At 34.7% G+C, this 20,346-nt stretch overlaps 1 protein-coding gene across 1 annotated transcript in view; it reads right to left on the reverse strand.

The window, feature by feature from the left end:
* LOC113504304 overlaps positions 1-20,346 on the reverse strand; it is a 124,875-nt gene that overhangs the window by 72,514 nt on the left and 32,015 nt on the right. The window lies entirely within an intron of this gene.

A 20,346-nucleotide genomic window follows, 5' to 3' on the forward strand; every position in this document is an offset into this window, starting at 1 on the left:
CAGGGCTTCTACGCGCCTAAATTATGAAGCAATTAGGTTAGAGTTGGAAACAACAGACTTCACGGAAATATACCACTTAGACGATGCCAACGTTGCCATGAATAAATTTATTAGTATAGTAACATCAATAATATCCAAATATACTACATATATCTCAATTCCAAGGCAACAAAGAATAATAAAACCGTGGATAACGCCTGGTCTCCTAAAATGTATAAAAAACCGTGATAAGTTGCACATGAAATCTAAAAAAGCACCAGACAACCTAGTACTCAAAATTACCTACACCCGCTATCGGAATTATTGCAATGCCTTACTACGGAAATTAAAAATATGCTACGAAAAAAGTGAGCTCGAAAAAGCTAGAAGTAATCCGAAAGCCTTATGGAGAGTTATTAAAGAAATAACCAGCACACGTAAAACATGTAATAGTCCTGTGGAACTGCTAGGAATAAGTGATCATCCTAAATTATCCATAGACAAGGTATGTGAATTCTTTACTAATGTAGGAAGAAACTTGGCTGTTAATATAATATCCCATGCTCCATGTTCTGTGGATTCAGATATGCCCTTAACTGAAAACATTCCACAAATCCCTTATAATACTTACCCCTGCGTGAACTCTCTCGCCTTTATAGAAACAGATGCAACTGAACTAGACTCTCTTATACTACAATTACGTAACGACTGCGCTACTGGATGGGATGGAATATCATCCATGATACTGAAAAATAGTCGTCATATACTGGCGCCGCCAATTACCTACCTCTGTAATCTCTGTCTCCGTATGGGTAAGTTTCCTGATGCACTGAAAAAGGCAATAGTTCATCCTATTTACAAAGGGGGGAGCAGAAACTGTGTCAATAATTATAGACCCATTTCGGTTCTGCCTGCTCTCTCCAAAATCCTGGAAAAGGTCCTTAATAAGCGCCTTAGAAATTACTTAGACAAATATAATCTAATAGCTGATAATCAGTATGGCTTCCGGATTGGAGTGTCGACAGAGGATGCTGTACTTGATCTAACGCAATTCGTTGCTAGGACTCTCGACAGTAAAATGAAATGTGTGGGAATATTCCTGGACCTCTCCAAAGCATTTGACACAGTTTCTGTTCCCATTCTCATCTCAAAATTAGAACACCTTGGGGTACGTGGCATAACACTCGAGATTTTCAAGGACTACTTAAGAAACCGTAAGCAACAAGTTAAAATTGATACGCACCTCAGCAATGAACAACTTGTGACATATGGCGTACCCCAGGGAAGTATACTCGGTCCCACATTGTTTCAAATATACGTAAACGACCTCTGTAAGATGAGCCTACCTAATTGTAAAATATATGCATATGCAGATGATACCGCGATTCTTGTCTATGGACCTACCTGGGAGATTGTTCAATCCAAAGCAGAAACTGCACTGAATAATGTAATGACTTGGCTCAATTCGAATTTGCTCACATTAAATTTACACAAAACCGTTTATATCCCTTTTGCAATTAGGCGTACCAGCTCACCGCCTCCTACATTTTCAGTAACGGCTCATTCATGTTCGAACCCGTCAGCACCCTGCCTCTGTCCGGCACTTACAAGAACTGACCACGTTAAGTACTTAGGTGTAGTTATAGATGACGGGCTAAGATGGGACAAGCAACTTGACACCCTCACTACTAGAACGATGCGACTCATACATATTTTCAAGTCTCTTAGAGAATCGGCCAACTTCGACACGTTAAAAATGGTCTATTACACTCTGTGTCAGTCCATCATAAGTTACTGTATTTCGGTATGGGGCGGTGCTATAAAAACAAATTTTCTTCGTGTTGAACGTGCACAGAGGGCCATACTTAAGGTTATGACCAGAAAGCCTTACAGATATCCCACAACACAGTTGTACTCTGACTGCAAGGTGTTAACGGTTCGACAACTCTTCGTGCTGCAATGCATTTTCAGAACACATTCCACTACACCTCCATCCGACCCTAAAAAACGAAGGAATCTCCCCACAGGTACTCAGCATAAAACTACGTTTGCCCAACATCAATTCTACACACTAAGCGCATACATTTACAAAAAAATCCATAAGCAACTAAACATATTAGATCTAAATAGACACAAGCTAAAATCTAAAGTCACTGAGTGGCTACTACAACAGGACTATTCCAGTACAGAGACATTACTCACATACATCGCCTAACAAACACGCACACAAGAACGCTCGCCTGCACGCGCACACACTCACTCACACACACACACAGACACGCATACACACGCACACACAGACACACACACACAGTCACACATACTTATCAGACAATCAAGGAAACATGTAAAGGGTAGATAGACACAGTTCACTTGTTGTATTAATCATATCATAAGAATATCTTAGCCGAACAGTCTCTTAAGATACAGGTTATCCTAGTTTAAGAGGCATGGTTTGTATAATTGTGTACAGATTTCTGCAACTTACAGGATACAGAGAGTTAACTTGTTCTACCTACTAGTAATAATCTGTCACCTATATAATTTTTGTTATGCTTCTATCTGTAATTTTGAGAAATAAACATTTTATTATTATTATTTTTGGGAAATATTTTTACTTCACAGCTTATAGCTGGTTTTAGACCACATTTACGGGCTGTTGCCAAGTAAATGCAGCGTGTGGTGTATTTAACTTATCTAACTAACTTTCGTCTGCTGACATGAATTTCCTTACAATTCTGCATGTGTTTAATATGACCGCCTTTTGCAGCATAATATATAAGCTTTTTTTTAGGTCTATTATTTTCAGGCTACTATGGAGTTGCTTCGGTATAACACCGGTAGTGGAGAGGACTATGGGGATTACAAACACTTTGTTTTGCTTCCAGATTCGAGAAACTTCTTCTTTCAGGTCTGCATATTTACTTATTTTTTCAGCTATGGTTTTCTGCAAGTTATGGGTGTTGGGAACGGCGACGTCTATCAGGTAAGTGATTTTATTTATTTTATCTACTAAAGTTATATCTGGTCTATTGTAATGGACTGTCCTATCTGTTAATATGGCTCGGTCGTAATAGAGCTTATGTGTAGAGTTTTCTAGGACAGTTTGGGGTGTGTATTTATAGTAGGGTGTGTAAGTGTTATAATCAATTAGTTTGTGTTTCAGAGCGAGCTGTTGGTGCACTATATTGACTACTTGGTTGTGACGGTGGGTGTAGTCAGTCTGGGTGAGAGTTGTGCATGCACCCGTTATGTGCTGTATGGTTTCTGGGTGAGTATGGCATTTACGGCATTTGTCGTTTACTATGGTAGGGTCCTTTATTATGTACTTCCTGTAATTTTTAGTGTTAATTATTTGATCCTGTATAGCTATCATGAAACCTTCTGTTTCTGGAAACAAGTTACCTATTTTTAGCCATGTGTTAGATGCTACTGAGTCTACATGTGATTGCTCCAGGTCGTGAGGATGCCGCCCGTGAAGTACTTTTTTCTTCCAGTTTTCTATCTTTTGTACTTGCGGCTCGCTATCACTGGGATTCAGAGTGTTGGCCTGATCTTTTAGATTTAATGGTGTATAGTTATCATCGTTTTGGGCTATTGCTTTATGGATCTCGCTACTACTGGCTTTGGAAATGAAAAACGTTTTTAATCTGCTTAATTGTTTCTGCCATAGGTGGTGAATGTCAATAAGACCTCTTCCTCCATCCTGTCTTTTAATAGTAAGTCTCTCTATGGCAGATTTAGGGTGTAAGTTGTTATATCTTGTAAGTGTTGTACGTGTGGCTCGCTCTATCTGTTCTATATCAGTTTTTGTCCATTTAATTATTCCAAAAGAGTATGTCAGTATTGGGACGGCATACGTGTTAATAGCTTTAATAAGATTTTTGCCAGATAATTGACTTTTACACAATGAATTCATTCTTTTCCTGTACTCTATATTCAGTGAACTTTTGATGGTCTTGTGATCCAGCCCCTTAAGATGGTTATAACCTAAATACTTATATACATCATTTGGTTCCATAGCTTCTATTGTATCGGTATCGTTAACTACATAGTCACCGGGTTTAATTTTGCCTCTTATAACGTGTAATGTTTTGCATTTATCTAACCCAAATTTCATATTAATATCTTTGCTAAACTGTGATGTAGAATTAATTAGAATTTTCATATCTTTTTCTGTTTTAGAGTAAAGCTTGATATCATCCATATAAATGAGATGTGAAATAACGGTATCCTGACTGGTGTGTTTGAGGCAATATCCAACCCGGCTACGATTCAACATATTTGACAAGGGGTTAAGAGCAAGGCAGAACCATAGAGGACTCAAGGAGTCACCCTGATATATTCCTTTTCTAATTAATATTTGTCGTGTCGTTACAGAGTTACCAAGATAATTAAGTTGCAGAGTTGTTTTCCATCTATTCATTATAAGTCGTAAAAAGTCTACTATGTGTGAATTGATTTTATAAATTTGCAATATTTTAACTAACCAAGAATGAGGAATACTGTCAAAAGCCTTTTTATAATCTATAAATGTACAATGCAGATTTCTATTTTTAGTAGAAGCATGTTTGTGTATAGTAGAATCTATAACGAGCTGTTCCTTGCATCCCATATGGCCCCGCCTGCACCCCTTCTGTTCTTCTGATATAATATTATGCTGTTCTACATGTTTGTTAATTTTAGATGAAATGACTGAAGTTAAAATTTTATAAATTGTGGGTAAGCAAGTAATTGGTCTGTATTGGGAGGCGTTTACAGAATGCGTTCCTTTAGGAAGCATGTAAGTTATTCCTGTAGCTATAAATTCTGGTACGAGTTGTTTTCCTAAAATTATATCTGTAAAATTTTTAGCTAGTGATTTGTGAAACAAATCAAGTTTTTTGTACCAAAAATTATGTATTTTATCTAAACCCGGCGCTTTCCAATTGTGAAGTCTACTAGTTATATTGGTTATATCTCTTTCTGTAACCTCTACAAAATCCATTTCTTCAATCGAATCAAATTTATTTTCTTCTTCCTTTATCCATTCTGCTGCGTCATTGTGTACAACTTGTTTCTCCCATATCCCAGACCAAAAACTTTCGAGTTCCTCTTTACTGGGTATTTCACCAATATTTTCTACTATGGAACCTGAGGATTGTGGTTTAGTTAAATTCCTATAAAACATTTTTTCATTAGTACTGAATAAGACGTTATCATTCTTACGCTGTTCTGCTTTTTTATATCTACGGAGTCTATGAACTTTAAGCGCTAGTTTTTGTTTTAACGTATCTAAGAATTCTTCTGGCTTTTTGTTATTATTTTCATGTTTCGTATGTATTAATCTACTTTTAAATATTGTTTCAACTTTTTTAACTACTCTATTAGATCTGTTGTTATTTATATATTGCGTAAGTATGCCACAATCTGCTCTAAGTTTTTCAACATCTTTCTCTAGTCTAATTTGCCAAGAAGGTTTATTATTGTATTTTGTTCTATTATTCTCTACGTATTCAGTTACTTTGAAGTTTAGTTCTTTAGATATAACAAGCGCTGTACAGTATATGAGTGTGTGCAAGTCTATTAATTGTGTGTCTTCTGAAATAAATTTACACAATATTTTCTCGTTAAATGCTAGTATCAATTGCGAAAGCTTAGGGCTGTATTTAAGTTTGGGCAACCTTGGCCGCGCCGTTGGATCCATACCAGAGTAAAGTACTAGTGCTGTTTTAAATTTTTCTAGTAAATCTTCGTTGCTTATGTCTGGCAATGAGTCCGGCTCGGCCAACACTTCAATATCATTTTCTACTGTTAAAATTAAGGATTCTGTCTGTGTTTCTACGGAGACAATATCGCGAACATAATTAACTGGTGCTGGAGTACTTTGTATATATAAAGGAGCTGCTTGGTTATTACTTATGTTTGACAAATGAGAATTAGCATCATGGGCATGGTCTTCTGAAGGAAGATTTATTTCTGTATTTTCTAATTGTAACCGTACTTCTTCCTTTACCTGCTCTAACTCTTCTTGGGATATCAATTTATTTCTGATAATGGTTTATTATTATTATTATTATTATCAACTCTATCATTATGTTATCACGTAATTTCTCAGTAAACGAATACGTGTCTTTAACGTTTTTTGTGATGGTTGAACACGATTACGTTAATCGTATTGAATTAATACAAATTAATTGATTTTATAGCTACAAAACCGTAAAAAATAGTAACAGTTATGAGAAATCTTTTTTAGATTTACCTCCACCATAAAAGAACTACACAAATTATTTCCCGGTGCGCAATACAAACACTATCCACGTATCTTTATTTTATAATAAATACATCGTACATTCTCAGCACCCTGTACGTTGCGGTTATACTAAAGCAACGGTAAACTCGAGCGTGTTTTTATTAAAAGTCTAAGTGAAATGTTTTTTGCATCAAAAGCGCAAACGGACTGTCGGTCGGTGATATTTTAAAAATGTTTTACTGTAACCACTAGGGAATTGCTTTTCGAGTTTTTATATTAACGTACATTTCAGTTAGAGGACATATTAAAATGGAACCACATACATTAGTCTTAAAGTATTAAATAGTATTGGTTTTGCTTAGTCTTAGGAATAAAAATGATTAAACTTATTACTTTACCATCGCGCAGCGTGAAAACTATACTGGTTACTTACCTGTAAATAAGAAAGACAAATTATCAATATTTGTTCGAAAAAAACAGAAGACATTAAAAGATATTACATTGTAAAATTACGTCAATGTGTGCCGGCTGTAACAAAACTAAATGAAATTGAAGAAATCCGATAAATAACATTCTCATACAAAAAATAATTCATTTATTATATGTTAGGGTCCGTTGGTGAAAAAGAAACTTTACTTGTACGCCTGCTCGGTAAATTATGATACGATTTCAGTAACACATAAGGAATTTGTGACTTTTCGAATTTTTACAACGATTTTTCTACTAATAAATAAGTAATAATAATATTAAACCAAACTACTACAAAGTAAAATGCAAATATAATATATCATTACGTTATCTAAACGTAATCTTCGACTTAGCATATCATTTTATATCTAGTCTACGCATGATACGTAAAGCGAATGAGTTTCATATTTTCCCACGATCTTCGTTCTTAATAATATTCTTATCTCGAGAGATTATGGTATGTGCAGGCTGTTTTTAGCGAAATAACTTGAGATGGCTTCGGTTGCGATAAACTAATACGCTTGAATCCTTTAAGATACTAATTAGTCTTTATACAACTATAAAATTTTGTTCGAATTCGAATTCATAATAAACATTGTTGATATTTTTACGCTATTAAATTATTAGTACTAAATGCTTACAAACATGATAATAAATAAGCTGATAACAGCAAGATACCTCATCATTGATGAAACTAATCTCAAAAAACAATCGAATTGCAAAAAAACTCACTTTTGCCAAGTAAAATTCTCAAGGCAAGTATTGAAGACTAAAACTTGGGATAAAATAAACCAAAACCTGACTACAACTTATACAAAACTGCCGTGCAACTAGAGTCATTATTGTAATGTTTTAAAATAGCCTTTAAAACGCCTATTTGAAATAAAAACTTTTCATTTTGCTTTGTTTCACCCTTCAACGTCAATTTGTTTATAGACAATATTGAAACAAATTAAATCAAAACAGCGCACTAACTCAGGAAGTTAAGTTAGCGGTTACGGAAAACGGAAGCGTCTGGTTAAGCAGACTCAACTAAGACGTTTAATTACTATTATCTGTGTAGTTAGTTTTCGTAGTCTATAATTCGATTTGAGGAAGTTCACGCCTCAATTTATTACCTTCACTTTATTGCTAAACATTCTTTAGTTTTTGACTGAAAATTAAAACTTTTATGCAGGCAATGCAACTAATGGATATCTTTTTATGCATTCGGAAAGTTTCGGAGTTTTTGTTTATTAACTCAACACACCTAAAATAGAGATATTTTTTATCAAGCTTATACTGTATGGACTCTATAAATCAGGCATACCTACATACATTCACAAAGCAATATGATATGAAAACTATTCAATTAATAATTTTCGATAGCAATCTGCTGGCTAATTAGCATCGAAACATCATCCACCAACATTCCCCTACATTTAACTATAGAGATTCATTAAGTATAATCATTGTATGCGATCAATGCACAGCGTTGTGATAGCACGAGGGGGATTGTTGCCATGACAACGAGACAGACAGACCGACTCATGTATAAATACAGCGGTATGAAATTTAAAGGTACTTTGAAGTGCGCTGAGTGAAACAAATTGGAGGTAATATTTACATTTTGTTTGGATGAAATGGTTATTTTTTTGTGGAAAGGATATTTTACGACTGCAGTATAGACTACAGATATTTTAACTTATATTTTGAAAGCTTTATTTCCGTTTATTTATTCTGTGACTATTCTGAGTCTTGTTTCTTGACCTCGGGAGTTAAGTTCGTATTTTGCCTTGGCCTTTCAGTCTCAAGAGTTCCAGTAAATATGATTAACACTAGAAATTTTATAACTTACTTTCGATAATTATTTTGTATTAAATCCGAATCCAAATAGAACCCAAATAAAAGGGTACCCATTTTACGATTAATTAATCGACCCTTTAATTTAAATAATGATCGGACACGTATCTCCTATAGTGGATTTAGTGGGATCCGTCTGACAAACACTGTCACCACAACGGTCCAACAAATCTACCCTTTTCGAAACTTGGATACCAACGAATAATTGATAATTTTCAAATGGCCCTTTGTACCACAGCTGTGAAAGCGTGAAAGCTCGCTACAATACTAAAATCGGCGTCTCTTTTCCACAGTTGCGATGATATTACTGAGATGTGGTAGTTAGCCCCCAGGCCTAAAGAAACATTGCAGCAAGTCTTAAACAGAACTTGGCACGGAACATACTGGATCTAGGTCTTAATTAAGTTGGTAGATGAGCCAAATCGATTCACATTACTTTCAGAGCAAGCGTCCTACAAAAACTCTGTTGTATACCCGTCTCGTTATACGGAGGCAAACGAAGCTTGTAATTTGAAACTGACGATAATGGCGCCAAAGAAAATGTTAGAAACTAAACTATTACGAGAAACTCTTAGAATAATACTTGAAAAAACGCTTTCTTAAAGATATTTTCTTTAATTTCTACACAATATGTTCAAAATTGGATTTAATCATAATTTCTGTCGGTGATCAATTTAATCATCACCATTTATTTGTAGCAGATATTAAAAACGTTACATCGAACTAACTTCACACAGACATCTAATAATGAAGCGATTATAATGGTTTTAATAAACCAACCCGATCGCTTCGCATGGCATCCCTAGTTCAAAAGCAGACTTACGCAGAGTTTTAGTCTACCATATACATTTTAACATTGACTCTCTCCAACTTCCACATCTACCCCAGTAGAATTTACAGCTACATACCTACCAACAAATTAAAATTGCACTGCTTAAAGTATACAACATACATGCTACAGTCATTATATAAGAAGATTTTTCGAGTTAATCACTTTATCCAATAAGGTTTGACGTTACAATTATCAGCGCCATGCTTATCCGAGACCAGGGTGATGACGTCATCGCATTACTATAAATAGAACAGTGAGTGTCATGAGGTCAACGGAATCTACCTTTCCGAGTGGCTAGTGTTACCTTTGTGCTGTTGAGAAAATTACGCTCTTATTGCGGACGGTAATGTGTAGTATTGAATCTTGCCGTGTTAGACTGAATATAAATTTAATATGCCTCAGGACACGACATATCTAGTATCCAACGAACGATTAGTCTCTTATCAGTTTAGTGAACTTTGTGCCTTGCTATGTCACGGTAACACCACGTTTTTTTGGTGCAAAAAGTAGTCTTTATGCGGAACTCAGATGTCACAATTCAATGAATCAATTTTTTTAAGCCTTGTTTTTCGTGAAAAACTATAAGCACTCAAACATGTTCCCAAATTATCCTACATTAAAACTTGATCTTAAAGCCATCGCACATTATCGGTCATAATCCTTGAACCTAGCCAACATAAATAAAATCTAATTCGGCCGACATCAAAGGGTATTTTATTTTTAGGGACAGACCTGACACGAAGGGTTCGTTTGAAACAGATGTTTTTTGTCGAAAAAAAAATCTAATTTGTAAAGGAATCGGGCGGGCTCGATAGATGAAACCCGGTCTGGGGTTCTTCGTGATTTCGAAACGCTATTAGTTTTAGCCGTAAAGTTTCTTGGTAAGGGTGAAATTGACTTCCGCCCTCTTTTATACACGTAGGAACTTTTTAGTGTCAATTGACATTTCAGAGCGGATATCAATTGCTTTTCGTTCGTGAGTAAGCACCTTTTATATTTTTTACGTTTTTCCTCAACGGCGTACTCTTAAACATTGAAATTATGCAAATATTTATGTTTTCTTTGATACGCTGAATTAGTTCGAGCTTCTTACCATATTACATTTTTAGGGACATATATAAACGTTAAAATATGACACGTATTACAATTACATATATTTATGAAAAAAAACTATAAGAGCGAACATCGAACGAACCGAATAAACACTCGATCAAAAACTGAAATCAAGTTAAAACGTTCGCTGCGACTTCGTTAATAAATTCTGTAGCTTTCATATACTGATTCAATTAAATTAATTGGATTAATCACTGGTAGTGCCACGTGTCTGACAGTGTGCACGGAAAACTGGCGCCCAAAGTTGGCTATTCGATAATTATGAAACGACAATGTTTTGAACAAAGTAGTATTTTATGAAGTGTTAAATGTATTAGGTGTTGTTTTAGATTTGTACTCGACTTGAAGACTGATAATAATTCAATTGTCAAATTGCACAAGTGTCCAAAAAAGTGTAATATTCCCGAGATAAGTTTACTGTATTCTTTATTTGACCATATATAATCTTCGTAATGTGTTAATCTACGTTACTTCTTCTTCTTTCTTATTCGAGAAAAAAAAAACATTTTCTGCCTTTGTGCTTTTCTACCAATGTGATAGAATTTAATCACTATTTCCTTTCCTGCCTCTTAATTTAACAATTATAATCAGTATAATTAAATTACAAGTCTCTAATCAAACTAACGACATACATATTTATATCTAACCTATGCATATATCGTTAGATAGCGTCATCTAATCACGTCATAGATGGGTATTGATAAGAGTGACAGTCTGTTTGTTCCACATTCATTAGAGCACTCGTTTATACAATACGATGATTGGTACAAGTGGATCTCGGTTTGATGTCTCGAGAGTTCGTTATTTATAAGTGCTTATATTAATATTTACAAGGAATAACTTCAAAGATAATGCGAGAACAGCAACTTATTGAAATATAGAATATTAAAAAAAGCCTATAAATGTCATTCTGTTGGGGAAAGTCCTCTACTCGTATAAAAAAGAATACTGACTGTATGGATTGATTTATTACGATTTCTTGAGAGAAAATACTATATTTTCATATATTTAAAGTATTGCTTTTTACCTATTAGTCCCATGGTGTCCGTCTGACTTCCTATCATACGACGAGAGTTGGGGATCAGAAAGAGCGCCCTTGTATAGGTCCGACTTTCAGCATAAATCGAACTCCACTTTATAAAAGTAACTTGCGCTCTAGACCTTATTCAAAGACCTTTCACCTAATAATAAGTACCTCGGAGCCAAAGATAATTTTATTAAGTCAAATTAACACAACAAAAATGGTTTAGTAGTTTGCTTGAAATAGCATATTTAGCATACTTAGCCATTGCAAAGCAAAGAGCTCTCTACATGAGGTCCTATGCTACCAAAACATGTTTACACAATTTAACAATTACCTAATCAAGTGACAATAGATGAGCATATAGACAGCTTGCTGCTGGGGAGTTTGTTGCGCCGTTTCTTCTCTCACAGCAAAAGCACTTAGGAAGCGGTGACGGGTGGGCAAAACTGGGTGCTGTCCAATGTAATCTGTCCTTCAAAAAGTGCTACTTAGTAGCCTAATTTGAATAAATGACTTTTAATTGTGATATTGTATTACTTGAGACAATCTAGTAGTAAATTGTGTGAAAACTAGGTAATGAAATCCATTTCATATTTCAGATCCTATAGACCGGTAGCTATTATCATTAACGTGTTTTCATACAATACTTGCGCACAGGGCATTAATGTAGGTGATGAGTATATTATGACATAGAGACCTTTTCTCATGCATTTTCACCGTTTAACATAAGCGTCAAAGTCGTTATATAAATATTTTACGATGATTACTACACCGTCATTCATGGCCCGATAGTAAGTATGTAAGATATATAATCATATCAGTTGCAGTAAGTGGCGCACCTAGTATGTCTCACACGTGTTATGAGGCTTATCAGACATTTACATAACTTTCTGGTTTATATGTATGAAGTGTCTCTTTGAAATGTAAGTGCTATTGTTTATCACGAAATATGTAACGGACTCATTCGTTGAATCATTTAAGTTTTTTTTTTAACTCTAAACTTAAATTTCATATTATATGATAATATATATCTGCAAGTTAAATAGTTCAAAATAGTTACTAACAAGAAAAAATAAAAAGAACAGCGGTGCTCGTGCACGGGGCCTCGCTAAATGTGAAGTTTTCACTCATAGAGATGAGAATTGAAATTTTTGCAATGTAAAAGATCTGTCGGCCACTGCTATTTCAGTGTAAATTGACATAGTAATAGTTTAAAATTATACATTCCTCAAGTAAAATTCCTCAGATGCGATGGCTTTAAGCAAGTCTCTTAGAATTCACAGTCAACAATGAACAACGATAAACAAAATCAGATTTTCCAACTAGCAGAAATACCTAATAATAATAAAACAAAATGTTAAATGGAAAATTCAATACACTTCTGGTATTGAGCATCCACTTTCCCCAAGCAAATAAGGACAAACAATAACTCAACAATATCGACTGTAGACAATGCAGGGTTGAGGGTACATAAAAGTCGAAACATGCCAAATATGTCGCAATGGAGAGAAATAAACCAGAGATCGACTGAGATGAGTATTATATGAACCAGATATAACCCATTACCTCTCGCGAATGTAGGACGACCGGGCGATTCGTTTGCATCATACTTTGTAGAGCATTGCTTGTTCGCGATATACTGCCGACTGCTGATGCTGTTTAGAACTTTTACATAGAACGTTTTGTGGAACAGACTAATATATCCATTTGACAATTTATAAATTATATGGCATTTATAAATTATCCTACATCAGCATCAACAAAAAAATTGAAGGAGTATGTAAAAGTAGAAATGCAAATAAAAAATCAGGGATATAGAGTAATAGGAACAAATTGTCCCAAAATGGATGAGAATAGGATAAAAAAATCAGTCTTAAACTCGAGGCCCGATCGTACTACTTTTGCAAAGAAAACACAGTTCAAGTAACAGTGTCTAAAGGGCAAAGAAGCATTTTACCATGCAAGATCTATAATCCTATACAGTATGTATATGATCACAAAACAATTATATTACATCAATAGGAAGGATAATAATCCGTTTCACAAATAAATAGTAAACACGACTTCTCAACGAAGCGTTTAAGTCGAAAAACAAACAAACGCGTCAAGGCGGGCGCTACTACTTGTATATTCAAGTTTACGTAGGAAGTACAAAAGGAAGCAAAACCGGTCGCTCGTGAGATCAGCACGAGTAGCGTATTAGTGATGCGTTCAGAAGTCTCATTACTATATTAACTGCGAGAATTATAATTATTCATGAACAACAGTGGCCACGGTTAAACTTGCGTGTATCTTCGCTATTATATTGCGGGAAAACGGAGTCGTATTTTTTGGGATCCAAGCATACGCCATACTAAAGGAATATGTTTATCTACGACGAAGAAAAAGATACTTTTGCTTTTACTTTACTAGAATGGATATAAACAACAGTAGTAACTGGTACCACAAGCATCAACGCAGAAAATCAAGTCTTATTCATTCTTGCTTTGGCCGAAACTCGTTTAATGTAAAGTGGAGGGAAAAGCTCAAAATAAAATCCTCCTCCAAACTTACTCTAGGGACCCTTGAAAACTAATTACGGGCGCTTTCATTATTTATACGTAAACATAGTTAATCGTCGTCCTACGCATAAATATTCAACAGTCAATCAACCTCGGAACCCGTGTTATTATGTTTAAGAACTATGCTTGATTATTTTAAAGATGGGGAATGTGGGTCCATGGAAAGACTAGCTATTGCCCATATTCCTCGGAGTTTCATTAACAAATTGCATCATTATTAAGTAAAATGATAAAGTATTAAAAATAATTAGACACCTAAAATTACTTAATATTTTAAACTCAAGTCGATTACACAACATTTCGTAAAATATCATCACTATTTATAATACACTAAGATAAGAACGAAAACATCTCGACATTTCTGTAGAACAACATGATACACGTTTGTTTTTGTAAATAAATTTCCGTTTGTATTTGTAGGATATTACATATCATCGCGACTTTCTTTTCTATATAGGTTTTATCTAGGCCGATATATTAGATGAATTATACTCGTGATATTTCATGTCAACACATAAATCTTATAATGCGATTTTCCACAAACAAATTCGAATTTTCAAGGGTGTGGAAATTCATTGAATTCATTTATAATTTACCGGAACTTTGTACCTTCAGATATAAAAAGAATAGCGTCACGAAATCAACGGAAATCCCAATCATTAACGCGTGTCTCCGCGGTGCAATACGTATACATAACAACTGGAACGATGCCCGTTTTTTCGTTTATCGTGCGATTCCCAAACGTCTCGTCAGCAATTTACGTAACGTCTGGGCTTTCCACCGCGGTTTTGATTAAAATCTGTTTTGATCGCTCTGTTTCTCTGGCAGTATAAGTAATGAGGGAGCAATTAAATCAAGACTAAATTAAATGCTTACGACTTTCTTTTAGGAATTATTTGGTTTCATAGACTATTGTACCTACTAAAGATATATTCTTAAGAATGACGAATATAGATTTATTTAAGTCCGTCCGCGTTGTAGACGTTAATCTTCCATTCCTGTCGACTTCAGTCTCCAAGCGACAACCGACATACAAATTCAAGAGCCTCGTACACACGCACGCGTAGTTGGGAGTCTCAACTAGACAGGTATCGGAGACTTGTGTAGCCTCATGTACGAACGAGCTTCTCCGATAGCTGTATAGAAATGAACTTTAGTATTGTACGACTAGCGCATTGTATCCGGCTTCCGATATAATCAAACAATAGCCTATCCTAGGATGCGCAGAATTGGAATATATACTGATGAAATCCCACTATTGTATCACAATGCCTGACGTCTTTCCAATCTATTGTCAATTTGTCTTCATTGTTGGAAAGAAAACAAATATCTACTGGTTTGTGTTTTATATTTGTTTGTTTACTTTGATGTTACGAATTCAGATGTATAAACTAGCTATTTGAGCTAACAAATAGATAAATATTGCAACATCGTGTGCCAAACGTTAGAGCCTCACAAACCGGTCGTTACGTCACTATTTCATTACATATTCTCGGCTCAGTTGATCGCATTGACCTAGACGTAATGCTGTCCAGTTGCAACAGAGGTTGATATCTAGAATCCCAAGTGCAAAGCCTTTCTATTTTTATTGTATTACGTAATGCAGTAGTAGAAAGAGATATTTGCTTGATATATTAAACAACAAATATTCACATTGCAAATGTGAAAAAGCAGTTATTTAAAGAGTTAGTACATGTCATACCTGAGTTGAATATTAAAAGCATCTCAATTAAAAGTTACCGTATTGGCTATAAAAAATTACCGATCAAGCCAATACTTTTGAAATCCGAAAAAAACCTTTAAATCTCATTCATATTGATCCTTTTAAGCACTCACATTAATTAAAAACCACAAACGATAACTCTAGTACTATCAGTAAACTACTAACGCTTAGCGAATCCAATAAATAATAAATTGCAAAATTTAATATTCATCCACCTAAATCTATCTTCACAGCATTGAAATCTGTCTGAATCGCAATTCAATAGCTTTCATTTGCAGAGATTGGATTATAATAGATAAATTAATTGCTTTCATTAATTAATAGAATGAAAATCAATGAATGACAGCGATCACAAATAATTTCCAATGAGAGATAAATGATGTCGTGGAACCACAACATATTGTGATTGCATAAAGGTTTATGCGCTATGCCAAGCCTGTACGGATTTTATCGGTTTTGTATGGTTTATGCCTTTTGCCAATCACAGAAATTCTCGCAAAGCTACGATCTATAATGAAAATCTCTTTTGAAGAGCTTAGGAACTTTTATAGGCTGATGTTGATGTTAAGTATCATATTTTGCCTTAGCTTACTTTTGGATAACCTTAGTAACATTCATTTAAGTAAAGAAAACGAATCAAATTGACAATAGGTTCTGATATACGTGGGCAGCATTTAAATTCAAACTAACCAACTCAGGAAATTTTATAGAATGACATGATGAAACCCTTTGAATATCTCGAAAGTATGGAATACTCGACTGTTCGAACATACGATATATATCTCAATGCAATCTAATAGAAAACCTTCTCAATAATACATGAAGATACATCAACAGCTTTACAGTTGCCAACGTATATCAAGTCTGGATACAGGAAAGCCTTTTCCTCAAATCGTTAAAGGCTAACAAAAACGTATATTATGTATATATATAAATATATATGATGTACAGACTCGTCCTTAGAAACATGTGTTGCAAATTAAAATGTATCGTAAAGTCCCAAAGTTTTGCCATGAGGAAACTCAGAGGGATACGTAATAAATTCTAACCACGTTATATTCCCTCTCTTGGGTATGACTTCGTTTAGTTACATTCAGGTTTATGCTTGCTATTTCAAACTGGTTGCTCCAAACTCCGTGATGCACTGAATATCATTGGCATATAGCCAGATTTAACAATACACTATTTGTTTAAAACAAAACCTCCTCGCTGGGTGTTTTTGTGGGTTTTCCTATCCACAAGGATGTTGTTTATAGGCAAAATGTAGCTCGAATTGTTGGGTGAAGGTCATGTTAATACAATTTCTTCCAAAATATACTGTTTAACTAATTCATGACAATTGCTGACTGTTCCTTTTTTAGCATTTTTTTTTATGTTTGTATGTTTAATATCCTGTAAACAAACTCCACGGAACAGATATTGTGCCACACAAATATCGCTTCGAGAGTTGATTGAATCCGTGACATTTCTACCGCGATTCTATTGTTTGTCCGTTGGTAAATCAGTCACATGGTTGGCATAAACGCAATACCTCCTGTGGAGACTGGACTCAATCCATTTGTTATGCAAAACAAGACATCGACTCGGTAAAACCCTGTTTAAATTGACAGAATTTCGTCACGCAATTTTTTTAATAAATCATTTCATGGAAGACAAAGAGAATCAGATTACTGAGTCTGCTAGCTATACTTATCACCGTTTCTTAACAGATTTAGAAATGTGATATCTAGCCTTAAATATTCATAAGTGAACGAGAGCCTAAGTGATTAGTATAAATTAAAAAAGCTTTTGACTTTTCGTGAATTACTTCTAAGAATTTATCGTAAATGTCGAAACATGTCTTTTTTTTAGATTTCTTGTTTTGGTGATAGTTATGGCAAACGGGCTTTCTTACGACATGAGGCGTATGTGAAAGATCTCGGAAACCAAACCCTTTCTAAGAGATATTTCTTTTCATTTTAGGCTGAGCGAAGTATAATTCCGCCATAGTGTGGAAATTACTTATATCCCAAAACGTATTATTAGAGTGGTATCTCGAAATATATCTGAAAGCACAGCTTAATACGTGCACATTCCTCCCTTTTAATAACGGTAATAACGGCCCTGGATCGGCTCCAATACTTGGGGTATAACAGTAACAGTTGTTCTGTATTGAGCCCTTGATAGCCGTCTAAGCGTCTGTACAGTTATGGCGGCTTCAGTGAAATTCTCGTATAATACTGTCACTACCAGATCCATATCGTGTTGTGATTGGTTTCTTTGTTTAAGCCGAGTATTGAAGGCCTTGTTTATTCAGTGACCGATTGTATGTACATTTTGTTTGATTGCTATACGATTTTCTTTAAATATAATGGTAGTAGTATTGACTATATAAAAACCTTACTGTTTATAGGAACAGGCAAACCAATGTGTACATCTGGCAAAAACAATGGAATTTCAGGCCGAACACTCCAATTTGTCTGCCCAGGTAAAACTGATACGTACATAGCTAACTTAAGACGTCCAAAAAGTGCAAACATATCAAAAATAACTCATAAACGCAGGGTTTTGTATAGTTTGTGTGCTGCATACAAAACTCACACGCAAAAGCACTTAGGATGAAATACAACTCGGTAGGAGTTAAACACACATGCTTCTACTAACTTCAGTTTCATTACCTACATACCCACACACATATAGTAAATACCAATGTCTAAACGTAACATCTACATTCTGGTTCCATTTTCATCTTGGAATTTGTATATAAAGCCTGTAAAAGAGTTGTGGAGTTGGGATAGACCTTCGCTTCGTGTAAAATATGGGTATTCAACTAAATCTCTTGGGGTTAAAGTCGATTCCAACGTTCTTTAGAAAATAGGTAGACTGAAATATGTAGTCTGAAGGACGTATGAATAAAAATACTAAGTTAATTCCCCTTAAATATTATAAGTCCAGGACTGTATCATAATCATCTTTATCAGCCTGTTGCGGATCACAAGTGGAGCCTTCCCTAAGGTTTTAATCCACGAGGCCTGTATACGACAAATACATAATTTGTTACAAGGACCACAGCGGCTTTTGTACACGACTTTCCATAGAAAAAGGTAATAGAAAAAGTCGTTTATCATTATACGCAATTACCAGCTCAGCGGTTCTCATTCAGGGCAGACCTGTAGGCGATGTCTAGCAACTAATCACTGCCTGTGTACTATTGAACCGACACGTTCCGACCGTAATACTCGCTTGCCAACTATTTAAATATTGCACGTTCCACGTACAATATTGAAATACGCTTTTCTCGTGCTATGTAATATCTTTTAACTTAGATATGTGAATGAAAACATTTATTTTCTAAACACATTTCTACAAATGTATTTATCTGTTAACTACATTATAATTTGTATTTTACACTAAAACAATGTATGGGGTACACAAACCGCGAAAATCGAAAAAGAAAAAGCAATTACGAATAATACTTCATGAAGTTTTATTCGTTGTTGTTAAGTATTAACCTAACATTTGAATGTTAGGTTATTGTTAGTAAAAAATTGTGGAAAAGCAATGAATTACGTGAACTCGTTATAACTTATCAAGTAGGTATTTTGGTGCCCTTATAAATAACATAAGACTCAATAAATATTTTTGATCGAAAAACGAATATCTTACGTGATATAGGATAACAATCTCTAAATATTACACGTTCAAATTTCCAATATCCTTTAATTTGAAGGCTCGCCCGAAACTATACGTTTCGGGAGGTTTTCATTATATTCAAGAGGCTTAATTTCAAAAACTCTTCATGCGAAATTCGACGAGTATGGAAGTTTTACGAGAATGTTTTATTTTATATAGGATTTCTACAGTGGACTATGAACAGTATGAACTGGCATCATAATATGTATTTCTATGTATTATCTATCTATGGTATCCGACTGCCGCCGGTCCTATGTTTACAGCAATTTACTTCAAAGTAATATATTATAACCAGAACGTAATTTAGTCTGCTTGAGTTATTGGAAGCTAATCACACGATCCTAATTAGTACCTTGAAACGAGATACATAATCTAATTTCATGAAACCAAATAATTTGAACATGTAGGTATAATCTATATAATCTTATACTAGTGCAAATAAACCGAATACAAACATACTGTTATTTTTATCGTCCTAAAAATTACAATAAGGCTAAAAGTCATTAAGGTTTAACCCGGTCATTTTACTCTTTTTAATTTATATAAATGCGCCATGCCGAAAATTCGCAATACTGGGCAGTTCCGCTTGGAATTTATTCATTACATATTCGCTTTACAAACAAATTATTACAGATACATGTGACACGTGCAAATATTTGAGCACGTGAAACGGATATCCGTACAATACATACGTTACATAATATTACAACCCTTTGTATTTCGTGTAGCAGATTATATTATTACATTTGAAGTATTTTTATCTCGACTATTCCCAAACAACGTTGAGATCTATTACCAATTCAGGTAGACATAATTTATAAGAACTCCAAATCAGACTTATTTTCCCGGGGATTTTTATGGACTTTCTTTTTTTTTTCTTTTTTCCGCCCTGAGAAGGCA

The sequence above is a fragment of the Trichoplusia ni genome, chromosome 21 (assembly GCF_003590095.1).
Source record: "Trichoplusia ni isolate ovarian cell line Hi5 chromosome 21, tn1, whole genome shotgun sequence".
Taxonomy (NCBI): Eukaryota; Metazoa; Arthropoda; class Insecta; order Lepidoptera; family Noctuidae; genus Trichoplusia; species Trichoplusia ni.